Source organism: Symphalangus syndactylus, chromosome 12 (assembly GCF_028878055.3).
Source record: "Symphalangus syndactylus isolate Jambi chromosome 12, NHGRI_mSymSyn1-v2.1_pri, whole genome shotgun sequence".
In the NCBI taxonomy this organism is placed as follows: domain Eukaryota; kingdom Metazoa; phylum Chordata; class Mammalia; order Primates; family Hylobatidae; genus Symphalangus; species Symphalangus syndactylus.
In genome coordinates this window covers 48,243,322-48,269,751 of record NC_072441.2, presented here as the reverse complement: position 1 = coordinate 48,269,751, position 26,430 = coordinate 48,243,322, and the positions used below count along the sequence as shown (strand labels likewise).

The window sequence follows — 26,430 nt, the reverse complement described above, 5'->3', positions numbered from 1 at the left end:
ATTTTCAAAAGGAAATTTCAAGCCAGCAATCTTTCCATCAGCTGCCAGGAGTATTTTCTAGAGTAGTTGAAGGGTGGTTTTGCCTAAAACCTGGGGGTTGGCATAGGTGGCCTTTCAAGGAGGCTTCTAGCTTCAAGTTTCTGTCAATTATGCTTTGCACATCTAAGAGCTATTTGGGCTGGAGAATTTCAGAGAAATTTTCAATGTGCCAGGGTTGAGATTCAGCGTCTTTCTGCCGAGTGGGCATTGATGAGAAATGCCTCTGAACTCGCAGGGGTGATGCAGTCCCCTGGCCAGCCTGCCAACTCTAGATACTCTCATTGCTCCAACGCTGATACGCTTGCTGTTTTTAGGTCTATTATGGACAAATCTGTAGCAAACATTCCAAAAGCTAAGACACTTTTAACCCTCTCCAGAGCAGCCAGAGATCCTCATAGCGAAGCCAGGTAACCCCAGGGGCCGGGCACCTTACACACTATCCCTGAGGGGCCGAGCTGGCTGAAATCAGCCTGCACCGTGCTTGCTAGCTGTGCGCGGAGACACTGTGTCCACTTGGAAGACTGGATGCCTTTCTCCAATTTCACACTGACTGCTTCCTCCCTGCCAAAAGCACACCTTCCCTCCATCTGAAGAAATAAAAGGAGCTTGGGGCCCCAGCATGAACGATTGCCAGGGGCGGGGACACACCTGTCATGGGCAGGTTTGTCCAGAGTTCACAGCGCATAAAGACTTAATCTGCTTTCACATTAACTAGGCTGATCGGATACGATAACAATTTCCCACTGTTATTTGAATGGCAAACAGGATTTAGAGCTCAAGGGAAGGAACACTTTTGCATATATAACTTTTCATGCAGAAAGTTCACAGAGTTTACCTGTAATCTTAGCTCACAATTAGACAGAAGGATTAGAGCTGGGCATGTAGAGCTTATCAAAAAGCTTAGAGGGAGACCAAAGGAGGGCAAATGCAATTTTTTCTTTCCTTTCTTTTATGCCCATGTCAAAATGCAAGCATTGGTCAACATCTTGAAAACTCTCCAGCGGAGGTAACTCTACCTTCCTGTACCCTCATGCCCAGCTTCTTCTACCATCCTGTACTACCTTCCTGTACTACAACTATTAGGTAAGTGCAAAAGTAATTGCAGTTTTTGCCTTTAAAAAAAAAAAAAAGGCAAACACCGTAATTACATTTGCACCAACCTAGTACTTGAGGACGATGATAGAACACTGCCAGAGGAGCACTGCAGCCCCAGCCTCATGGCCAGAGCATCTTGGTCACTCCGAAGGGGCAAGTAGGCCCTATGTAAGGAGCAGGGCAGGCCACTTCTGGTGAATTGCATACCTTGCAGTGAGACATGAGCTGAGGGTCCCGGGATTGGTGAGAACGGTTAGCATGTTTGCGCCCCACACCTTCAGTCTGAGGAGGACAGGAAGAACCTCTAGAAACACTAAAGTCAATGGGAAATGAACTTGGGCTTGAGTTATTTTCTGATCAATTGGATTTAAATATAATGTTAATAAAAAGAACACATAAAACTAATAGCCTGAATCACGGACCCAGTGGATATGACTTGCTTGGGCAATTTGAGTGACTCTGGCTTTGAGTTTAATATGGCTTTTATTGAAGAAATTTTTTCCTAATGGTAAAGAAAAGAAGTAAATCACTAACACCTTAGCAAGAGTAAGTTTGTCATCTGGAATCAGGGGAACAAGAGGAGAGGGCTGGGAGTTGTGTGGGAGTTAGGATGAGGGTCGACAGGAATCTGGAAGTGAAGGGGAAAGGCCTGACAAGGGAGTTTGTCCCCAGCCTGCAAGCTCGACTTTTTCATGAACTTTTTCAGAGTTAAAAGAGCACACTATATTCAGTCCTAGCCTCTGTTTTGTAGCCGAAGTGTTGGGAAATGTGGATTTCCTTGTTTCTGCACAATAGGGGTGCCTCAGACCTCCAGACGTAAACAATGCATCCCGCAGGCCAATGCTTCTGAGTCAGGTTTGGGCCACAGGATCCCACCAGAATCAAGGAACAGCCAGCTTTACTGAAAACCAAGCCACCCTGAGCAAATCCATTTTGAATTCCAAAGTTAATGTGAAGCACCTATGAAAATAAACATAGGCAGAAGCAACTGTTAGAGGGAATACAGTTGCTCTATTTGTTCTGTGGGAGCTAGATACCTAGAGGAAGCTCTCCTCCTACAAACAGAATAGACTAAAGGATCTGGAGAAAAGAGGCAACAAATCAGCCAGAGAGTATGTAGCTCTAGATTAGTTGGGCTTCTTGTGTTCCTAAATGTTTTTCTTCACAAAAGACCCTTGATCATGTGGCAGTCCATCTACCTGTCCATTTGCCCACCAATCTATGCATCCACTCATCCTTCCATCTATTCACTCATCATCCATTCATCCACACATCTACTCATCCACCCATCTCTCCATTTATCATCCAATTATTCATTAATCCATCCATCCATCCACTCATCTATTCACCTATGATCCACTCACTCATGTATCTATTCATCCACCCATCTATCCACCCATCATCCATTCATCCACCCATACGTTCACTTATTCATCCAACTGTCTGCCCACTATCTACCCACCCATCCCCCCTACCTATCCCCCTACTCATCTACCTCTCCATCCACCCCCCAAACACTACTTGATACCCATTACATGTGCCAAGCTAAGGACAGCTGGTCAAACATACTTATCTACTCACTGGGTGGGCAGGAAGTAGGGTGTTCTCTTTGGTAAAGGAAATGGCTGACAGACATAATAAGGCCCAGTAAGATGCAGTAGAGCATAGAGATAAAAAACACAGTCTTCATCATGAGTCTGTCACTTTCTAGCTATGCAGAAAAGTTACCTAACTTCTCAGCACCTCAGTTCTGAGGTGAAGGAATAATAGTTCCCGCTTTACAGGGTCATGGTAGGAATTAAATGATTCAATGAAAGTTAAGTGCTTAGCACAGTGTCTAGCACATATGATGTGCTCAATAAATTTTAGCTTGTGTTATTAAAAGTAGGACATCTGGAGAACCAGAGTGAATTATGTAATCTAAAGAGGCAGTGGGAAAGGGGTTTCTTAACCCATTTCCCATTTGCCCTGGAACACTTGCAGCTGCAGAGTTTACCCCAAGATAACTCACAGATTACAGTCCTAATCTTGCCCCCAAAGTTTGCCACAGAATATTTCGCTTTTATTATTATTTTTGCATCGCTGTGGTATATTGACTTTGGAAACAAAATACATCATTCTATTGATAGCATTCTGTTTTTAGTAGTGGTATTTCCATTCATAAAATATAGTCATTCTTGATCGCTGAAAATGTCAAATCCTAGAAAATGTAGCATTCCTACACATGATGTTAATTCTGTGGTGAGCTTATGGCACTGAAACGGTGCGACAAGAAGGAGGTGACAATGTTGTCAACATTCCACAATGATACTGTGATTGAAGTAAACAACAGAAATGGAAAGAAGACTAAGAAGCCATGTGTCATTGTGGATTATCACGAGAATGTGGGAGCAGTGGACTAGCTGATCAGATGCTCACTTCCTATCCAACTGAGCACAAAAGGCACAAGGTTTGGTCTAAGAAATTCTTTTTTTGTTTATTTATTTATTTATTTATTTATTTCGAGATGGAGTCTCGCTTTGTCGCCCAGGCTAGAGTGCAATGGCGTGATCTTGGCTCACCGCAACCTCCACCTCCTGGGTTTAAGTGGTTCTGCTGCCTCAGCCTCCCGAGTAGCTGGAATTACAGGCATGTGCCACCACGCCCAGCCAATTTTTGTATTTTTAGTAGAGACGTGGTTTCTCCACATTGGTCAGGCTCGTCTCGAACTCCTGACCTCAGGTGATCCATCTGCCTTTGCCTCCCAAAGTGCTGGGATTACAGGCATGAGCCATTGTGCCCAGCTGGTCTAAGAAATTCTTTTGCCACCCTCTAAACATTGCAGTGCTAAGCTCCTACATCCTGTTCTGGAAGGATAATCCTGAGCACATGATGAGCCATATAAACTTCAGACTGATGCTGAGTGAAAGAATGCTGGAAAAGCATCACAGGCCAGGGCAGCAAAGTCTTCAAGGTCGTCCGTGCTCTGATGATATCACACTTCTTCCCTGTCTGGAAGACATTTCCCCAAGAGTGTACCACCAACATCAGGGAAACGGAATCCAACTGGTCGCTCAAAGTTTGCTGAGCACACAATGATAAAGACCGCAAGAAGGTCCGGAGAGAAACACAATATTTTTGTGCAGAATGTGATGTTCTGCCTTTGTTCCATGCTTTGAAATTTACCACATGAAAAATAAAATTAAATACTGATCATCATATACATTTCTGTTACATTAGGATTAGAGACAAGTTCTGTTTAGAGATAACTCCAAGAACAGTTTTTATATTTTGTTTTCACTTTGAAAAATCGGTCAGATTTGCTTCAGCTTCAAGGAGTGTGTTTATATAAAATTAAATGAGCGCTGGCAGTGAGCTAGCTGCAGATTTTTTTTTTCTAAATGGGATATAGGACAGAAAGATGCTTTCGAGGCCATGACCAGGCTCTGGGTACTTAACAAATGCCCAGTGGCTGGGCATGGAGGGAATACATCGCTGGGGGAAGTTAAAACCTAGGGCTTTCTCGCCTGTTGTCTTCTTGTTCCCGCAAGTCCAGCAATGGCTCAAACCAATAGTGTAGCCAGAAAACAAAAGGCCCCGATGAGGAAAGCCAGGGGTTGGGGGACACCCCAGAAAAATAGAGCGGGGGAGGTCAGAAGACCTTGGAGGCAGAAATTCCACAGGATACTGACAAGGGGCCAAACTGGCAGCCAAGAGAGGTAGCTGAGCCTCTGAGAGACAAGGCAGATGGAGCTCCTGAGCCTGGGGGCCCTGGCTCTTCTCTATTAAATATTCCTCCAAGAAAGCAACTGATAAAGGGAGGTCAGGAGTGGCCACAGAAAAGACAAAGGCTGGGCCTAAGACCAAAGTTCCAACAGTCAACATAGTGACTTCTGCCAACCCACCGGAATGTCTGGAAGAAATAGAGGCCCTAGTCATGAATCAGGCATCTGATTGGAGATACGATCTGATATGGAGAGGCCAGATGATACTGTCCCTGGCAGGGGAGAGTGGTGACCGCCCTATAGATGTCCCACAGGCTTCTTTTGGCCAACTGGTAAGGGAGAATGCTGTGGTTAACAGGAGGATCTCTCCAATCCTGGGAGAGGGTCTGGGAAGCATGAACAGAACAGGTGGAGGTGAGTAGGTCCCACCAAAGATGGGCAGCAAAGGCCCTGGGGCTACCTCAGTGGGATCTGCCATTAAACATCTCTGGAACTCTTTCTTTATATCTTGAAGGTAGAAGCTAAGTCTCTGAACACCCACTGCGGACAGCAGTGAGAACCACCACCTGGGGTGAGCTACCTTCATCTCTAGTGGTGGCATAAAGTCTGAGGAAGATTGGAGACCCGGAAAGAAGGAAAGAGAAATTGGAGAAGAATTCCTCCTTCTGGTCCTAAAACTCTGAACTGGGAGAGAGACAGGCTATGGGAGAAGATTGAGATGGATTAGAGAATTCCTTTTAAGGACCTCTTCCCTACCCCAACCCCAAACATGGAAAGAAAGGAAGATCTTGAGTTCCTTCAAGGGAAATTCTAGGCACCTAGCTAGTTCTGAGAAGTAAATAAGCAACTTGATAAGCAAGAAGGTAACAGTAGCTTAAAACAATAGCCAGGGAAGCTAGAATCACAGAATATTTCGTTCCCCTACAAAAACTAAAGATAACGTCTTGCCATGTCTCTGAGTTGCTTCTCAGAAACTGGGACCCCCCCACCACATGGATCTTCTTGCATGTAAACCTCAGATAAGGGGGAACTGGGGACTGAACTCAGCACTGTTCTTTGTTCTAAATTTCTTTCTGAGAGGCCTGGAGGAAGTCATAACCAACCAGAGTAACATTCTTTTGTACTGACCCCAAATTTTTAAACAAAACTTCTCTTCTTTAACCAATTACAGAAAATCTTTGAATCTAACTATGACCTGTAAGCCCCCTGCTTCAAGATATCCCACCCTTTTGGGCCAAAATCAATATGCAGGTGTTCAGAGACTTAGCTAAATCAATATTGATTTATGGTTTTGTCTGTAACTTCTGCTTTCCTGAAATTTATGCCTGCCTTTAAAAATCTTCACCTACAAGCAATATGGGGAAGGCTGGGATTTAAGCATTAGCTGCTCGATCCTCCTTGCCTGGCGCCCTGTAAATAAACACCTTTCTTTTTCCTGCTACGAACCTTGGTGTGGGTATCTGGTCTTACTGTGCTGAGCCAATGGACCCCAGTTTGGTTCTATAACAAGATAATGGTTATTTTCACATTTACACAGTAGAGAACCTCACTGCCTTAGGAGCAGATACTCCTGAGGCAAGGCAGATCCCAAAGATGCTGGGATAAACTAGCTGAGTTTGTCTAGGATATGCCACATACATGGCACCTAGAGAATCCTACCTTGTCCTATAAGATGCATAAAGATGGGCTCAAATACCAATTCAAAGACCTGTGGATAAGAAAAATCACCCCTACAATATCCACGAATTCTAAAAAGACTTGCTTGTGGTCAGCCTTGGCTTTTGAGTTCCTGCTTCCACTGGATTAGTTCAGTTTTCTGACTCAGCTCTTCAGTCTGTAGATGTTGTCTTTGTTTTACATCAAAGTGACCCACATGTGAGACTTGGCCTATACACTTGACTTCCACTAAAAAAGCCACTTGTACTCAATGTGAATGCCTGTAAAGCAGACTGTCCTGAAGGGGTAAGGAAGCTGTGGAGATAGTTACATCAGAGCAGAGCAAATGACTTTGGAATCTGAAGCAGACCTCCTTGTTCTTAGCAGTTTTTTGGCCTCTCAACCACGTGGCTTGCCATTTTTCTTCTTTCTCCATCACCCCCCAATGAATCTTTTCTGTTCAAGTTCCATTGAATTCTAATTCAGAAAAGTTTAATTATCTTCTAATGAGCTTGTCTTCAGCTAAGCCATGATTCAGGGTCTCACCTTCTAACCCTAGATGTTTATCAGGGTCTTTTCTTTAACAAAGACAGTCCTCTCTGAGAAGAGGGTTATAATTTTTTTCACTCCATTAAGCCTGAATGAAGGTTGACTACAGAAGAGAAAGGATGCTGCTTTTCTTTGCTGACCTGGGAGGAGATAGACTTTTTTAGCCCCTGTGAAATCTGTGAAGGTGGTTCAAGAAGCAAAGATTGAAGGATGAGGTCTTCATCCTTCCTCTACCTGGAGAAGTTTTCCTTGTGCTGGTGAGAGAAGACATGTGCTTATTTTATCTTCTCCAAAGAGCAGGGAATGACTTTGAACTAAGGTGGTTGCTCTTTCCAGAGCAGATGCTAATCAAAGCAGCCAACCCTAGTTCTGGAAGTCATCCTTGACAAGGCATTTCTTTTAGTAAAGTCCAAACAAAATTTTAACCTTCACTAAGAAAAGGAAATGGAGTGGTTCAGAGTTATTGCTATGACTAGTGTCTTGCTAAGCTACCCTAGAAAAAGGGAAATGGACCACCTGTCCCCTCCATTCTTTGCCCACTCTAGGAAATACACAAAATCTTAGAAAGGACTTAACAGTTGTTTACTGGCCAAACAGTCTCTGTACTGAATACTTTAGATATATGATCAATCTAATCTTCAGAGAGAAGAATCTTCAAAATTTCTCCAAGACATTTATCTCCATTGTATGTGTGAAAGGAAAAGAAAAACTCAGGATCTCAATTCACTATGCCAAAGGAAAAAAAATTAAGCTAAAAGCTGAGTCATGCAAGAAGCTGCTTTTCTTTTTGTTTCTAAGCAGATAGCTGCAGATAAGAGGTTAAATATCTCCACAGGCAGTTAGTCTATGTTCATTTTATCTTATGAAAAGTGCTGATTTACTGAGCACAAGATGAATACATAATTGACTATTCCTCTACCTGCTCCTTTTCTCTTGCATCATAGGGATTACCATACCCTTCCTCTTTCCCCTCCCGTCCACTTTTTCCCTTTAAATATTGATGTCCTCAAAATCATCTTTGGAGAAAGGCACAGGCCACAGACTATTTCTGTGGCTCTGTCTTTATTTCTTCTGGGCATGTCCTTAACCTTGACAAAATAAACTTCTAAATTGATTGAGACCTCTCTCAGATACTTTTTGGCTTACAAATTGGCGGCCAATGGAAGGGACTCTGAGAGGAGGTGCCCCTGACCTTTGACAAATCTCCTACCAGTACTTGGTACCAGCTTAGGTTATCTTTGTTGCTCCAACAAAGATAAGACAATTTTCTGAGGTCTGGGAGCTCCTCCCTCTGGAGAATCCCTGATCACCCCAAATTTGGTTGAGATCTAAGGTTAATTTTGAAGTACAACTCCTTTTCTGGAGTTTTACTCACTTCCAGCAAAAAAGGCGAGTTTTCCTGTTTCCATGACAATGGATGGCAGGCAACTCCTTTCTGGAGTTTCAGCTTGTATCCAACAGGGAAGGTGAGTTTGAGCCTTTTACTGCTTCTAAAATGGTACAGAGCAGTATTGATGCCTGGGCGCCACTCCTAGGTAAGTAGCTGAATTGGAGTTTTGTCTTGAAAATTCTGCTTAATGACTAAGAGTTAAGATTGACAGCCAGCTGATCTTAATTTCCTCTTAACACTAAAGTGCTCGGTAATCGCATTGGTTTTGTTGTTGTTGTTGTTGTTGTTTTGTTGTTTCTTTGTTGTTATTTTAGTCTTTCTCACGTTGGATTTGACCAACTCTACCTGACTTGCTCAAATCCAAATGAGAATTTCAAGTTATGGTGAACAATGTTTTTGAATTGGCTAAAACTCCTCACAGCTGCAAAAAAGAAGAAAAAATCATATGCTTGGTTTTGTTAGCAGCAGCAAATCTATATGAGTATGCAGCAACTTGATTCTTGCCTCCTCAGAGGAAAGAATTTGTCTGAGGGGTGTAAGGCAGAATGAGAGACCACGGTAAGTTATAGAGCAAGAGTGAAAGTTTATTAAAAAGTATTAGAGCAGGAATGAAAGGAAGTAAAGTACACTTGGAAGAGGGCCAAGAGGACAACTTGAGAGATCCAAATGTAAACTTGAATTTTTTTATGTTGGCATGCTTCCGGGCTCTTGTGTCTCTTCTGCCCTGATTCTTCCTTTGGGATGGGATGTCCACATGTGCAGCGGCCTCCCAGAACTTGGGAGGGGCCCCAGGCACAGTGTGTTTGCTGAAGTTTTGCGCATGCTCACTTGAGGCATTGTTCCGTTACCAGTAGAGTGTTCCTAGAGGAAGGTCATATCCCAGTTAAACTCTGCCATTTTGCCTCTTAGCATGTGCGTGCTTGAGTCCACTCGCCCAGCTCCTGAGATCTTATTGATAGCAGCTGATCACCAGCTTCAGGTGTTTCTATCTATTGGGAGACTACCTTTCCCTGGTGCTGGCTGCGACCAATTGTTTTAGACAGACAGTTTAATAACTGCCTGACCATCACCTGACGGTCTCCTGGCAGTCCTGGTTGAGGGGTAGGGCACTGCCCTGCCTTGCTTATGTCTGCCTAACTACCTACTCAAACAGGTTCTCTGTTCACTTCCTTTCTTAAAAGATTGTTCTTTTGTTTACTTTTCTTCCATTCTATTCCTCCTTCCCCTTTTGCCATCTTTGGTACCAAGCAAATTCAAAACAAAACAAAACATAAAGAAGGCTTCTAATCAGACCCCTTAAAAAACTCAGAATAAAGGTACCACTCACCCTTTTTGGGGGTGTCCTGCTTTCTTTGTGGAGTTTCAAAAGTCGTGGGCAGATTTTTCTCAGGTCTAAAGCTCTGCATTACCTGAAGTCTTTGTCTTTGGTGGGGGTATCAGAGATTACCTTGTACTGTGAGAGAATTTGGCCTTGGTGTGTGTAATGGTGGCGGAGAACCACAATCTTAGGGATGGCTAAGGACAGTTTGTAGGAAATGGTCATTACTACAGGGGGCTACTTATTTCTTTGTACATTTAAATTAAGAAAATTGCACATGCTTTCTTGGCCCTATTCCTTAAAGGAATCTACCATAAAGCTAGTAATCTAATCAAGCTAAATTGAAAATAACATCTATCAAACTGAGTCACTTTAATAAAATTCTTTGCAAAGGAAATTTACATCTTTACAGGAAATCTCCACTTAGTAAGAGCTTCTCGGTCCCTACAATGGCTTAAAGTTCACATAACAGACGTTGCCTTTGTTTAGATCTAAGTGTGTGCCTTTGAGATGTACATTTTCTACCTTGTTTCACTTAAGTCATATCTTTGGGATGCAAATTTACAGTTGCCTCATTAACAATTGTTCAGGACATAGAACAGATAATCATGAGATTAACAGTCTAAAATAGAGAAAAGTTTTGAAAACAGGCAAATGAGAACTTTTAAATCTGTAAGATCTTCCTCTGTCTGGGTGTCTATTATGTCTATATGTTCCTATGTCTCATGTGGAAATAATATTTCACTATCAATTATGTGAAAGAGCTCTAATTAATTGGCTTAAAGAAAAGTCAGTGTTCATCAACTTAATAGAAGCTAGCTCAGAGGCTTTTCAGTTTACATGACTTTAGTAATCTTTGGTAAGATTAATTTGGTAAATTTAGTCTCAAAATCCTCTCCAGTAATTTAAAATCTTAAAGTCATGTTAAGTTAAATTGAGTAATCCTAGGTTTTTTACTGGGAATTAGAGTTACTAAAAGTTAGATTAGTAGGATAGTATGATGTGTTTTTGGTGAAGTTTATAAAAACATGAGGATGTGGCTTTTGCTTAAGAAAATGTAAATTTTTTTCTAGTTCAGAGGACCTTTCTACTGATGTTGAGAGAAAAACCGTGTTCACATCCAACTGTTTTTTGGTAAACTGGTTAAGTTTGTATTGGTATCTCATGGCTAGAGTTCTGAAGTAAAAGCTATAGGATCTTTATTTGTATGAGTGTGTGTGTGCTTAGGTGTGTTTATGTGTACCTACATGTGTATTGTTATGTTTATGGCCACAAGGTACCAAACTGGCTTAAAAATAAAGGAGAACTCGCAAATTCAGTAAATAAGCCCAATTGCTTTTCAAGTTAATGTGACTTAAATAGAGTTTTAATAAATAAACTGTCTTTAAAATTATTGGTAAAATAAAGTTAGAAATGTCTTCAGAATCGCCAACATACATTATTGTTTAGATTTATTGGTCAAGCAATTTTATATTTTTTTCTCTTAAATATTATAAAGGTGTCAAGATTTGGCATGAGGGTTGTAAAGCTATAAATGTAACCCAAAAGAGAATTATCTTTGTGTAACTTTTCAATAAATAAAGCATTTAATATTGTTGGTTTAATGAAAATTGCTAAATCCTGAGTTATTGACAAAAAAAAACCCCATTTATTTAACCTTAATATTCTTACTTAAGTAAATACCTGAAATTCATAGCCTATAAAAATTGTTAACAGGGAAATAACTCTAAATGAAGACCATCACAGTTTTCATATGTAATCTAGATCAACTATTTAAACAAATTAAATAGGCAAATGTAATAGAATAAATGCTTGTAAATAAACTTGTCATATAATTTAAAACCTAAAGTTAAATTAAATAATATATATTAATTAAATACCTGGGTCATTTCCAATTTTTTAAATAAAAATTATAGAAAATCATTTTTCTAAAATCAATGTGTTCTTATTAAAAGGAAACAATTTTTGTCTAATTCAAAGGTTATTTAAAGGTTGTTTATAAAACAAGCTAAAAGGAATCAGTAAATAAGAGAGATGTAAAGAAAGTTATACATATAACTTTGGGGTAAGAAAGATTAAAAGGAAAATCATTTTATATGAGAAAGGATCTTGTATGGTAAATTTTTCGTCCTAAAATAAAATAACTGGTTATTTAAGAAAGAGTGATATTTAGGATAAGAGAGGAAGTCTAAGCATGTCATAAATGTTTGTGCAAGTTGGAATAAGGGTTGTAAAAAGAGAATTTATGAAAAAGAACTTTATGTGATCAAATTGGCTATAATTAAAAGGAAATTATAATATTCTTTCTAGAGGTTGGGCTTTGGTATTTAACAATACACTAATAAGCTAAAGAGTTGGTTGGAACAACAAATTTATCTGAAGGTATTGATTTAATCTTAATAAAATTATAAGAGCTTTTAACTTTTTTAACCCAAAAGTTCAACTTTTATTGCATGTCATTGTTTTCAGTTTTCTCTCCCGTTTGAGAAGGCCTGAGACAATAATGTTCTCCTTCAACTTTTTCGTCAGTTCTTGTAATTTTTTTCCTCAGGTTCTAACTTCCATTGTGTCCTGATACTAAAAATGTTTTATCTAAATGGTCTAAAGGAAATATTTTCTTCCAATATAGCATTCTGTGCTCTTGGCTTTAAATTCTTCTATGAAGTTGAAAACTTTCACTTACAACCCAGGACTTACTCTTCCTATGTCTAACTAATGCAAGTCCTAGGAAAACTGAGATTTAAAAACATTAAGGTTATTATATCCATGTAACTTTCTGTGTTGCTTTTGAAGTCCTGTGCTGTTAAGTTACAGGGCTTTTACTTTTGGATCTAGAGAGGACTCCAGCTCCTGTTAAATCTTAAACACTGACAGCAGTTAAAGCCTCATTTGCCAACCCAGGAGAAGACGACTATCAAAATAAACTGTTTATGAGACACAGAGCCAGAAATTAAAACTATTTAACCCTTCTAGGCCCCGGGACTACCACAGAAGAGATAGGCACATGAGATTGTAGGGCTGATTTTGAGAAATAAAATTAAAGTTTCTCTATGAATTAAACATTAATATCAACATTACATGGATGCAAGACCAGCATCTGGGCCCCGTGTCAGATTAACAAGATTTTCTTGGAGTATTAACTAACACTTTAATTTAAAAAATTGTAAAATGTTATAAAAAAGTTTATAGAAATTATATGTTATAGTCAAGTGATTAAAATTTAATAGATTTGTTTATAAGATTTGTGAGACATTTAATTGGCCTCATGCTGTCTTTATCAGGGCTTATTGTTTGGGGAAGGAAGTCTCCTCTCTCAAAGAATAAAGGTTTTTGCCTTTTTTTGAAATCTTTGAGTTATTGCTTTGGCTAAATGAATGACTGAGTTTATAATGACCTGTGATCCTATTTTGTGATATCAAGTGTTTTAAACTTTAGATATTTGACAAACTTTCGAAAATCATATTCTAAATTCAGTCCTTTTGACCTCATTAATGTTTTGATATTAGGTCTCATGAAGTCCAAAAGAAATGTATTTGGTTTATTTGGTACAATAAAATAATAAAGGAAGCATTGTCAAATATAAAATGGTGTTTAATCTTCTTCGGATTATATTTACATAAATGTGCTATTAGTGTTTGTTCCAAAATTATATGAGAATCCGGTGATTCTGATATGTCTTAGTGTATGTTATCAGTAGTAGTAATTATGATGATTATGTAAAACTTTTGTATGCCACAGAAGTAAACAATTTTTTTGTCAATTGTGTCTTTAACCATGACTATTCTAAGATTTTTGTCATCTATGATTGTTTTACTTTGATCCTTTTATAGGGCAGTTTATAATCAACTATAGAACTCTGAGGAGTACTCTTAAATATAGGTTTCTGGTAAATTGAGAGATTGTGCCATTGGAATAGAGAAAAACTTCCAGGACTCTCAGGGAGGTCTGATGTATTCATGAGGATTGTTGATCCAATATCGAGCAGAACAGGAGTTAATTGAATGGACTGAACTAACTGAAGATTGAAATAATCTTTTATGGCTTTTTGTTTAAAACATTTGCTGATTCTTTTTGTTTTGTTTTTCAAAGTCAAGAAAACTTTCTCTTCTTTTAAGCTATTTGTAGCTTTTAACAACTGAGTAAAGTATGCTCTTATGAGCCAAATTAAAAACATATCCTTTCTCTCAACCTAATTTCTCCAAGATTTGGAAGCTATTTTTTGAGTATTCTTAATTTATGACAATATAATTATTTGCATAAGTTCAGTAAGGATCTGTTTTCTTTTCTGTTTTTTTTTTTTTTTTTTTTTTTTTGAGACGGAGTCTTTCTCTGTCCCCCAGGCTGGAGTGCGGTGGCGCGATCTCGGCTCACCACAACCTCCACCTCCTGGATTCACGCCATTCTCCTGCCTCAGCCTCCTGAGTAGCTGGGACCACAGGCGCCCACCAACACGCCCGGCTAATTTTTTTTTTTTTTGTATTTTTTAGTAGAGACGGGGTTTCACCGTGTTAGCCAAGATGGTCTCGATCTCCTGACCTCGTGATCCACCCGTCTCGGCCTCCCAAAGTGCTGGGATTACAGGCTTGAGCCACCGTGCCCGGCCAGGATCTGTTTTCTTTTATAAGAGGGCATAATTGGAGATACTGGTTGTTTTACTAAGGCTTTGACTGAAATGGCATTTTCAGATTGCCTTGAGAAAAGGAGGCTGAACTACAGAGCTGATAAAAGCCCCTTGAAAAACTGGCTTTATACATTATTCTTTACAGGGTCCTGACCTGTGGTAAGTGAAGCATATCACTTTCTGGCAGGCCTAGGAACCCCAAGTTTTCTTGGCACCTCAAAAAGAGAGAAATTCACCCAACTCACACAGGTATCTGCAGGCTGGGCTCAAGGCTTTTAAGAAGGTCTAATCTTAGACTCCTTATGAAAAAGATATCAGCAAAGCCAGTTTAAAAAAAGAGAGAGACAGCCTATATGACAAGTGATTTTTCTTGCTGCAGTTTATGCAAATAATTAAGGCAAGTATAATAGAACTAAAACTTATTTTACAAATAAATTGGTCCTACTACGATTTTGTCTTTAATAAAATTGGGGAATTGGAGAGAGAAAAGTTATGTTTCCAAATAAACTGTGTACACCTGTTATTAGATTCTAACCTTGCCTAAGGCTTTTTAATTTTTATTATTTTCTACAATTTGGACTGAATTCTAAAATTTTTTCTGGCTACAGGTCTCCAAAATAATGTTTTCAATTTGTTTCCTTCTTTTCCTTTTTCCCCCATTTTTCCTGATTTGAAAATCACGAAAAACTAAGCTCTGCTTTTTTAAATGCCATAACAAACTGAAGCTAGACAACTTAAACTTTGGAAGAAAATAATAGCATCCTATTTATATACATAAAACACTTTCATACCTGCCTACTGATGTATGGACTTCAGAGTAATATGGCCTATATCAAGTTTCCAGGATTGTTCTCCTTTTTTGTTTGTTTGTTGTTTTCTTTCCCTCTTCCCTCTCCTATGTTTTTGTTCCTTTGTGGGATGTAAGACTTCACAACTTACTAAAGGTGAGCTTGCCTAACAACTTGGGACCTATCCGTCTAGGAATGAACTGTCCTCGCCATGAGACTTCAGATAAAATCCAATACCAGAGACTCACTTTCTTCTAAAATGCTTTCTCTGAAAGCTTTTAAAAAGAAAAGGGTGGAGAAATGTGAAAGGAAAATAAAAATTCGAGACCTCAATTCACTATGCCAAAGCAAAAAAATTAAGCTGAACGCTGAGTTATGCAAGAAGCTGACTTTCCTTTTGTTCCTAAGCAGATGGCTACAGATAAGAGGTTAAATATCTCCACGGAGTTACTCTCTGTTAGCCTTGTCTTATGCACAGTGCCAATTTACTGAGCACAAAACAAATACATAATTGACTATTCCCCTATCTGTTCATTTTCTATTGCATTACCATACGCTCCCTTGGATTACCATACCCTCCCTCTTTCCCCTCCAGCCCACTTTTCCCCTTTAAATATTGAAGATCTCAAAATCATCTTTGGAGAAAGGCACAGGCCTTTCTCCTGTTTCTGTGACTCTGTCTTTATTTCTTCTGCAAATGTCCTTAACCTTGACAAAATAAATTGATTGAGACCTGTCTCAGATACTTTTTTGTTTACATAAGGATGAAGAAACTGAGACTTGGAAAGGCAAATGGACATTTGCAAAATCTTAAAGCCAGAGAAAGGTAGAGGCTGATTTAAACTCAGTTCGCCCTCCTCCAAATCCCAGTGGTTTTCTACTGTTATGCAAATCCCCTACTCTCACATGGCCCCAGCATTCCATAGTGGCTGCATGTACAAGCGAGACTAGCAGAGGAAAATGCCACAGGACTCAAGGATGCAGAAAGGAACAATGACACTGAGATCTGGGGAGGGGCTCTGTAACTACCGTCTGTCTCTTTAGTTCTTAGTTTTCCTTTGGTTCTTGGTAAAGCACCTTTGGAAAAACTCTAATCTGTCTCAGCTGAACAATGGGCAAAGATACTTTGTTCCTGTCTTGTCCTGCCCCTGTTCCTTTTCCTTTAACATCTCATAGAGTCACAAGTGGGAGCAGAGCTGGAAGAACTCAGGGAATGATGGCCCTCACCCTAAGTACACCTTCAAGCCAGGCACTATGCTAGAATTTATAACCTCATTTACTCCTCCCAGCAACATTTTGAGGTATTGTTGATTGGCATTATTTTCTAAGTAAAGAGGTTAAGAAAAATGAACAACTCAATGATTAATCATATAGCTAGTCTATACCCTCTCTTATCTCTAAACACTTTTCATTTGGAGCTGTTAATGCCCTCTAGCCTTTATTATAATTATCACATACAATTATGCCTTTTCTCCTCAAATTTATCTGTTGGAGTCGTCTTATAGTAGAGTCTTTACAGAACACAAAGCATTCAGTCACTTTATTTCAGACAGCAACCTTCTTTTTGATGAACATACATTAGTCTTAAGCCATCTAAAGTAATGGTAATGTGGGATCTTATGGAAGACTACCTGTAATACAGGAAAAAAGTGGCAAAGAAATCTGACACGTTTGGCAGTTATTCCTGAGGATCTGACCTCTCAATTGTTGAGTGTTGGAGGTCACAGTAAACAAACCATATAAAGATCATGTTAAAAGTCAACATTACTAATATACCATACTTGAAGGATATGTAGTTATTGTCTCACGTGTCCGTGTGAAGAGACCACCAATCAGGCTTTTTTTTAAATTTAATTTTATTATTATTATACTTTAAGTTTTAGGGTACATGTGCACAACGTGCAGGTTTGTTACATATGTATACACGCGCCATGTTAGTGTGCTGCACCCATTAACTCGTCATTTAGCATTAGGTATATCTCCTAATGCTATCCCTCCCTCCTCCCCCCACCCCATAACAGTCCCCGGTGTGTGATGTTCCCCTTCCTGTGTCCATGTGTTCTTATTGTTCAATTCCCACCTATGAGTGAGAACATGCAGTGTTTGTTTTTTTGTCCTTGAGATAGTTTGCTGAGAATGATGGTTTCCAGCTTCATCCATGTCCCTACAAAGGACATGAACTCATCATTTTTTGTGGCTGCATAGAAACAGGCTTTGTGTGAGCAAAAAGACTGTTTATTTCACCTGGGTGCAGGTGGGCTGAGTCCGAAAAGAGAGTCAGCAAAGGGTGGTGGGATTATCATTAGTTTTTATAGGTTTTGGGATAGGCGGTGGAGTTAAGACCAATGTTTTGGGGGCAGGGTGTGGATCTCACAAAGTACATTCTCAAGGGTGGAGAGAATTACAAAGAACCTTGTAAGTGTGGGGAGAATTACAAAGAACATTCTTAAGGGTGGGGGAGATTACAAAGTACATTGATCAGTTAGGGTGGGGCAGAAACAAATCACAATGGTGGAATGTCATTAGTTAAGGCTATTTTCACTTCTTTTGTGGATCTTCAGTTGCTTCAGGTCATCTGGATGTATACGTGCAGGTCATTGGGGGATATGATGGCTTAGCTTGGGCTCACAGGCCTGACAGTTATCTTATGAGATCACAAATAGGGAAAAAACTATCATGGCATGAGGTACAATTTTCAATGACAACGTCATATTTAGATTCAAGAAGTACTGAATCTCAAGCAATCCAGACGAATATGAAGATGCTGTGCTCTGAAAGATGGGCTTGAAGACTGGCCGTAGGGAACGTCAAAACACTGATATTAAAAGTGCACTGGAAGAATTTGATTAAAAATATTGCATTGTGAGTGGGTAAAGGCAGTATTTCTGCATTATAAACATGATGTTATTTTTTTTTTTATTTTTTTTGTGACGGAGTCTCACTCTCAACCAGACTGGAGTGCAGTGGCACTGTGTCAGCTCACTGCAACCTCCATCTCCTGGGTTCAAGCAATTCTTCTGCCTCAGCCTCCTGAGTAGCTGGGATTAGAGGTCCCCACAACCATGTCTGGCTAATTTTTTTTTTTTTTTTTTTTTTTTTTTTTTTTTTTTTTTTTTTTTTTAAGACGGAGTCTTGCTCTTTCGCCCAGGCTGGAGTGCAGTGGCGCAATCTCGGCTCACTGCAAGCTCCGCGTCCCGGGTTCACGCCATTCTCCTGCCTCAGCCTCTCCGAGTAGCTGGGACTACAGGCGCCCGCCACCACGCCCGGCTAATTTTTTGTATTTTTTAGTAGAGACGGGGTTTCACCGTGGTCTCGATCTCCTGACCTTGTGATCCGCCCGCCTCGGCCTCCCAAAGTGCTGGGATTACAAGCGTGAGCCACCGCGCCCGGCGTCTGGCTAATTTTTTAAAAAATATTTTTAGTAGAGACAGAGTTTCACCACGTTGGCCAGGTTGGTCTCGACCTCCTGACCTCAGGTGACCCGCCTGCTTTGGCCTCCCAAAGTCCTGGGATTACAGGCGTGAACCACTGTGCCCGGCCGTGATTTTTAAATATATAATGAAAACTCAACATTTTAATCAAGATTTACAAATTAATGAATAGCTATTACCTATAAGTAATTAAAGTATTTTACCTATAAGTAAAGTAACACATTATTATGCACAGACATTTGTCTATTTCATTAACATCCTGATATATTTTAATATCAATAAATATAAAACTAAAAACCTTTTCTTAAGAGTTCATTTAGCAAATGAGGATGCTGTAATATTTGGAGTCACTCACATGTGGTACTTAGTCTTATATCCACTATTCCACTCTCATGGAAGTGATGACTATGTGTTCACTCACACATAGTTCAGACTAGCATACAGTCTGTCCTCAGTCAACGTGTGTTGAGTGTTGCTGTCATTTCAGAGATAAAGAAATACAGACTCCAATGAGTTAGGAGACTTGGCCAAAGCACACAGCAAATAATGAGCAGAGTTGGTTCTGTGACAGTTTTCTAACCTCCTGGACAGAGTATAAGCCACTACATCCAGCTAGAGCACAAGGAATCATTTCCTCCTACCCAGCTGGGAGGATAGCCTCATCACAGGGCAAAGACTACAAAGCTTGTAAGCCATGAATGATATCCAGAGGCATGTGTTATGTCTGGATCCGGCCACTGCTCAGGACAACTTCGTGCATGTAAGTTTGGCCTTTTGCTAATTTGTTATCAGTTCATGATAGCTGGCAAGCAAAATTGGCAATATTTGATCACTTGGCTTAGTAATACTATTTTTTTTTCCATTTCAAATATTATCTCTTTTTGTCTCACATTCTTTTCAACACATGATAGCAGCAGCTCACACCGCTGATGCAACACAGGTGAAGAGCACCTCCCCCTCCCCGACCTGTGGGCCGATCCCACCATGTGGATCCCAATGCCATCCCAGGAACTCTTTAGAGGGGAGAAGCCCAGTGGAAACTTTTTCAGATGTGTGGTGATGTAAGAAATACTAGGAAAAGGGTTTTGGCAGAACAGGCATAGCAACAAGGTTATTAATGTTGCAAATTGGCATACATTTTAATCAATGACAGCAAATTTAGTCACAATTAGAGAAAGGTTTTTTTTAATCACAATTTTATTAAGAGGTTGGAGGTATATTCTCACAAGTTAAAGAATGTGGTCTCCAAATATCATTTTAAGAATTGTACTTTAAAGAAATGTTAGCATTCGCTTAATTAAGAAATGCATGGAATATATGTATGATGGGGTGGCGTGTGTGGGTGTGTGTGTGTTGTTTAAATCTTTCTCACTCTGGGCAAGGCAAGTTTTCAAAGGCTGGGCTGTCTCTGGGTAGAATCATGCCATGAGTTGCTTTCTGCCTTGCCCCCTCCCCACCATTCAACAAAAGTCCTTGTGGACCTCCCATCAGCTCCCTTCTTCCTTTCCATTCCCACTCCAGGACCCATGCCAGCCCTCAGAGTTGTCCACCATAAAACATTCCTCTTGGGGCCTCAGCCGGAAATGACGTGTCTCCTTTGAAGTGATTAGGTCCCAGAATGTTAGGATCAGAAAAGACTTGAGGTTGGGCATGGTGGCTCACGCCTGTAATCCCAGCACTTTGGGAGGCCAGAGCGGGTGGATCACCTGAGGTCAGGAGTTCAAGACCAGCCTGGCCAACCTGGTGAAACCCCATCTCTACTAAAAATACAAAAATTAGCCGGGCCTGGTGGCAGGCATCAGTAATCCCAGCTACTTGGGAGGCTGAAGCAGGACAATTGCTTGAACGGGGAGGCAGAGTTTGCAGTGAGCTGAGATTGTGCCATTGCACTCCAGCCTGGGTGACAGAGCGAGACTCCATCTCCAAAAAAAAAAAAGACTTGGGTAGATCCCTGCAAGCAAACACTTCTCGTGTTCAAAGTAAAGGGCTCGAGGACCAAAGACCTCAATCTTCTGGGGTGATATGTCAGGGCAGACTCTGAGAATCATGTCTGGGGGTCTCTAATGCTTTCCCAGGGCCCAGAAGAGCAACCCACGTGGACAACGCTGATAAAAGGAATCAGTCCTTGAGGTCCCGGCACCATCCTACTCTTTGCCTTGTCTCTTTCCTCCAGACTGGCCCTAAGTGCCTCTTCAAATCCACCCCTCTGAATGGGGCAGGGTGGGCCTACCCACTGAAACGTGGCTGTGCCAGAAGAGGATTCCACATTCAGACTGATGCAGGGGTTGGTGAATACTCTGACTTGGAGAAGATTGCCTGGGCTTGAGTCCTCATTGTCAAGAACAAATCTACATTATCATGAACAATTATTGGGCCGGGCATGGTGGCTCACACCTATAATCCCAGCACGAGGATTGCTTGAGGTTAGCAGTTTGAGACCAGCCTCGGCAACACAGGAAGGACAAGTCTCTGCAAAAAATAAAATTAGCTGAGTGTGGTGGTTCACGCCTCTAGTCCAGGCCACTCAGGAGGCTGAGGCAGGAGGATTGCTTAAGCCCAGGAGTTTGAGGCTGCAGAGAGCTTTGATTGTGCCACTGCACTCCAGCCCAGGCAACAGGCAAGACCTTGTCTATAAAAAAATTGTTTTTTTAAAAGGACATCTATTACAACCCCTTTAATTGTCAACCTGTGAGTTACTGGAAACTTACTATTTTAGGGAGACCAAAGGCTAAAAAGACAGTTATTAATTCTCAGCACAATTCAGAATTTTTTGGCATACATATCATTCTTTTCTTCCCTGATCCATACACATGTATCATTCACAACCTGAACCCTTCAATGGAGTCTCCTTGTTCCTAAGATAAATTCCAGCCCTATAAAGGCCCTCACGATGGAGCCTTGCTGACCACTCTGGCCTCATTTTGTACCACTGACCCCTCTTTCTGTGTGCTTCAGCCCTCTTGTCTTCTTCCTAGGAGAGGCTTTTCCTCATCCCTCAGTCCTAGTCAAGCCCCCATCCCCCCCTCCCCAGTTGCACACTCCCTTAGCAACTTGGCAACTTCTGAAGGATTTATACAATTGTAGTTAAGCAATTAGTTGAGTAACTGGTTGAGTATTCACTCCATATTCCTGAATGACCACTCGCAGAGGGCATGGATTATCTCGGTCTTGTCCCCCAAGAGCTTATGACTGTGCCTTGCATGTATAATGGGTACATAATATCGGTTGAATGAAGAATGGGGATCATGGTGGGGCTGAATGTCTGGCAACCACACTGAATACAGGGGTGGGGTCTGGCCCAGCTGACTAGCGATGGGTGCTGGAGGGACGCAGCCTAGGTGGCTTATGAGAGCAGCCAGTGAACAGGCTGCCAGGCCAACCAGGGAGAGGGAGGCTCAACCTGGAGCATCTCATGAATAGGCCTAGGATAACCCTGCTGCCTGGGCACCTCCCAGGATGAGCACAGAGAGGACTCTGGAATTTGGCTTTCTGGTTCCATGTTTTTCTGAGCAACACAAGATTTGGCAGAAAACCAGTTTAGGAGAAAACACAACATTATTTTATTCCTTGAAGGTCTGGGAAATCCTCTTGAGGAACAAGACAAGTTGGAGTGGTCAAACTCATTCTCCACACCACATGGCCCAGAAGGGACCCTGGTCACCCATGGTCATTAGGGTATTTCTGGCTCCAGTTGAAAGAACTTTGCTGGCTTTGGAGTCAGGAAAACAGGTTCAAATCTCTGTTTTTCCACTTGTTATCTGTGTGAACTCCGGCAAATGACGTAATCTCTCCTTGAGCTTTAATATTCGCTCTTATAAAATTGGGTATAATTACTAGGTTAATACAGGAATTAACAGATCATAAGTAAAGTGCCTGACCTAGAGGAGACACTATATGTAAACAATCATTAAAATTACTGATGGTTTTATAACTATGTTAGCTTCTGGAGGGACTTTGGCTTTGATTCGTGTAACTTTTGACTTCTTTTAATGGGGGTTAAATAAAAACCCATTGTGAACAGGTGTTATAGCTGCTAGAAAGTTTGATTTCTCAGATAATAGAAATCTTCCTTTTAACAGCCTTTTATTCCTATTCAATGCAATTGCAACTCTGATCCAGAAACTTTCTGGTTAGGATTACCTCTAGCAATTAATGTTCTCTCCGATGAGTGGGAAGGGAGGTCACCTCCACTCTGCTGTCCCAGAGATGACAGGAAATGCTGCACTGAGGTGTTGAGCCCAATTACTGGGTACTGTTAGGAAGAACACACAAAGAGGTGCACATTCCTGAGTGATGAGTGTGGGGCATTTTGTTTATCCACTCCTTATAAGGAATAAGTTATCGTTGGTTCCGCAGAAGGTCACTGTTATTTCTCTCTCCTCAAGTGGCTGTAATCAGCTTTTTCCTCAGAGGGGTGGAACCATGATTAAACAGGGTAAATATGCCATTACTTGACATACCCAACTGTGAGGATATTGATAGACCCTTGGAACAGAGCTGGAGTTTTTGTCTAATCCTACCGACTCTCAGAAGACAAGCCTCCCTCGAACCCCAGAGGCAAGGCAGCCTGGGAGCCAACCACAAAATTTGGCCTGGTAGGAAGAGCTGGAGTTGTTTTTACCCTGCCACAGGCCATTTGTTCCTTTCTTCCCTTTCCCTTCACTGATAGCCCTTGAGCACCGTGGTGTTGTGCAGGTGGTCCTGCAAGAAGCAGGGGACCCAGAAAGCGAGGGGTGATGCCTTTCCTCCTCTCAGAAGGATCAGCCCTTTACACTCAAAGGAGCGTGTAGATCTCAAGGCCACCCCTGGGACCTCTAAAGCTCAAGCCTCACCTCTGCACTAAAGCCCCTGTCCTGTCCACCTCCTGTCCTTGGGACTCCCACTGCACCAGCTTGCACTCCATGCACAGTCTGATGCTTGCTTTTCTATGGTCTTTTGTGGTTTGTGATGCGTTCATGGGTGCTGGTCTGGCCTCCTCACCAAGACCACGGGCTTCTCATAGGCAGGTACTATGGCTTCTGCTTCATGTGTGACCCTGCAGGGCTCAGCCCAAGTGCAAAAGTGCAGAGCATTAAAGGGGTGCTCAGTGAAAGCTGGTTGATGGATTGATGGAAAGTGGGTTAGGTTTGTTTGGTTTTTGTTTTTTTGAGACAGAATCTTGCTCTGTTGCCCAGGCCAGAGTTCAGTGGTGCAGTCTCGGCTCACTGCAACCTCCTCCTCCCGGGTTGAAGCAATTCATCTGCCTCAGCCTCCTGAATAGCTGGGATTACAGACACATGCCACCATGCCCAGCTAATTTTTGTATTTTTTTTTTGAGGGGGAGTCTTGCTCTGTCACCCAGGCCGGAGTGCAATGGTGCTATGTCGGCTCACTGCAAGCTCCACCTCCCGGGTTCACACTATTCTCCTGCCTCAGCCTCCCAAGTAGCTGGGACTACAGGCACCCGCCACCACACCCGGCTAATTTTTTGTATTTTTAGTAGAGACAGGGTTTCACCGTGTTAGCCAGGATGGTCTCGATCTCCTGACCTCGTGATCCGCCCACCTCTGCCTCCCAAAGTGCTGGGATTACAGGCATGAGCCACTGTGCCCAGCCGGATTAAGTTTTATAAGACCAAAAAGCCTGGATGATCGCCTCCTTCACATAGTCTGTTAAGAACAAGCCCTATGGAATACTATTAGGCCATAAAAAAGAATGAAATCCTGTCATTCCCAGCAACATGGATGGAGCTACAGGACATTATGTTAAGTGAAGTAAGCCAGGACCAGAATTGAACACCACATGTCCTTATTCATATGTAGAAGCTTAATAAATAAATAAAGCTGTCTCAAAGAAGTAAAAAGTAGAACAGCGTATACTAGAGGCTGGAAAGGGTAGGGGGAAGGGAGGGTTGGGGAGACATTTGTTAAAAGGTACAAAATTATAGCTAGCTAGGAGGAATAAGTTTTGGTGTTCAATACCACTGTAGGATGACCTAGCTAACAGTATACATTATATAGCTTCAAATAGCTAGAAGGAGGATATTGAATGTTCCCAACACAATGATAAATGTTTGAGATATGGACATGCTGATTACCCTGATCTGTCGCCATTTATTATATGTATAGAAGCATCACTACCTACTCTGTGAATATGTACAGTTGTTATTTGTTAATTAAAAAATAAATAAAATAAAAATTGAACCAACCAAACCAAACCAAGCCAAAAGAGTGAGCCAGAGGTAGAGAGCTGGTCTAAAGGCACCTATGTCTCTTCCAACCAACACTAGCTCCTAATTGTCCATAGAGCTGACCAGACACAAGAATTCCACTCTGGATTTTTCTTGCAGATGACCATTTTAAAAATCCACTTTCCATGTCCTCCTCCAGGCTCAGGGGAGCCCATCGTTACACGGTACTTCCTGGGCTCCATAGTGTGCCCAGCACTGCACTTAGAACTCAGTGCAAAGGAGCAGGGCTGCCACCTTGCCCCAAGGACATTCTGTGTCATCCAGGGGTGAAAATATACACCGAGAGGCACCTCCTTGCCATCCCCACATCCCTCTTTCTTCTATCCCTCAGGCCTTTGTAAATCTTTTTTCATCTATTCAATTTCCTGCTATTGCTTTCCAGAGCCTGGGAATGAGGACCAACTTCCCAATCTCCCCTTTCTGGTTCTCTGACATCTTTCACAGACCCCCTTGCCTTTTTGGCTTTCATTGTTAATTGCCATAGGAGCAAACAAGAACAGGCATGGGAAAGTTGCAAAGGTTCCCAAAGCTTTACTTTTCTCCCCTGTTGATGGAAGTTGAGTTCGTACAAATTTTCTGGACAGCAAATTTCCACTACTGCCTTAATAGCTCATAGACTGTACCTCTTCCCCCTCCTTAAGGTCCTTCACGACCCACCGACCCACTGGAAAAGGGCAGAACCAGCATTGGGTGGAGTCAGGGAAGTGCCCCCTCTCCCCCCGCCCAAGGGGCGCTCTCCTAGCAGGTCTTGCACAGGCCTGAGAGGGCTGCCTGGTGGATGCCAGGACTGGGCTGAACAGCTGCAGTAACCTGAGGCACTGATGTTTAGGAAATACAACATCTGAAACCCCAATGTTAAAAATGGGAATTTTCTAATATTATTGAGGATCATTTCATTGATGGTCTTAGAAAAAGGATCTCTACTTTGACTAATAAGAACATGAAGGAGCTTAAGAAATTTCCAAGACAGTTGGCTGCTTACGTAACTAGAACAATTGGACAAGCTAGGAAATGCCCACATAAACTACGTAAGGGCACCTGTTGCAGAAAGAAAGTTCATCATTTTTTTCCAAATCTCAAATCTTTCCTATGGAAAGGAGCATTCCTCTTCAAGTGGGGGCTGTGGGCATGACAAGTAAAGAAAATGAACTGGCTTGTGTAGGCCACCTGCCGGAAAAGTTACACCATGATAGTTAAATATATCTGGTTAACTCCAGTGATTCTGATTTTTTAGACGGCCTATTATCAAAATATGGCGGGCTTTCCCTAAGGTTTCCCAGGACCTTGAAACAGTTGCACAAGTTCTGCTGAACATGAATTTGAGATTGAAAGTAGCTTTAACTTTTTGCAGAAAAAGATGTGTGAGTGAATTTGTACCTTATTTGGTGAGGATAGGAGATCTTGGAGTTTGGTGGATTGCCTTCTTGTGCTCACCAATAGTTTACAGGAACAAAAGCAATACACCTTACATGGCCGCTGTATAGATTTGGTACCACTAGCAAAGTCACTATTTAAAAGTAAATTTGAAGAAAATATGTAATAATTCGTTTAAACTGGATTCAATCAGTCATTAAAATGTGGTGGTCAGGATTATAATCAAACAAATTATA

General features: G+C 41.4%; 1 long non-coding RNA gene across 3 annotated transcripts in view; it reads left to right on the top strand.

Annotated features, from left to right (window-relative positions):
* LOC134734122 (uncharacterized) overlaps positions 1–26,430 on the top strand; it is a 194,889-nt gene that overhangs the window by 146,286 nt on the left and 22,173 nt on the right. Inside the window, exon 5 of one of the 3 annotated variants that reach the window (XR_010117486.1) lies at positions 5,353–7,622. The exons of the other annotated variants lie outside the window; for them this stretch is intronic. This is a non-coding gene — a long non-coding RNA (uncharacterized lncRNA). Of the gene's footprint in view, positions 1–5,352; positions 7,623–26,430 lie in introns of those variants that run through there. 3 annotated transcript variants of the gene reach the window in all.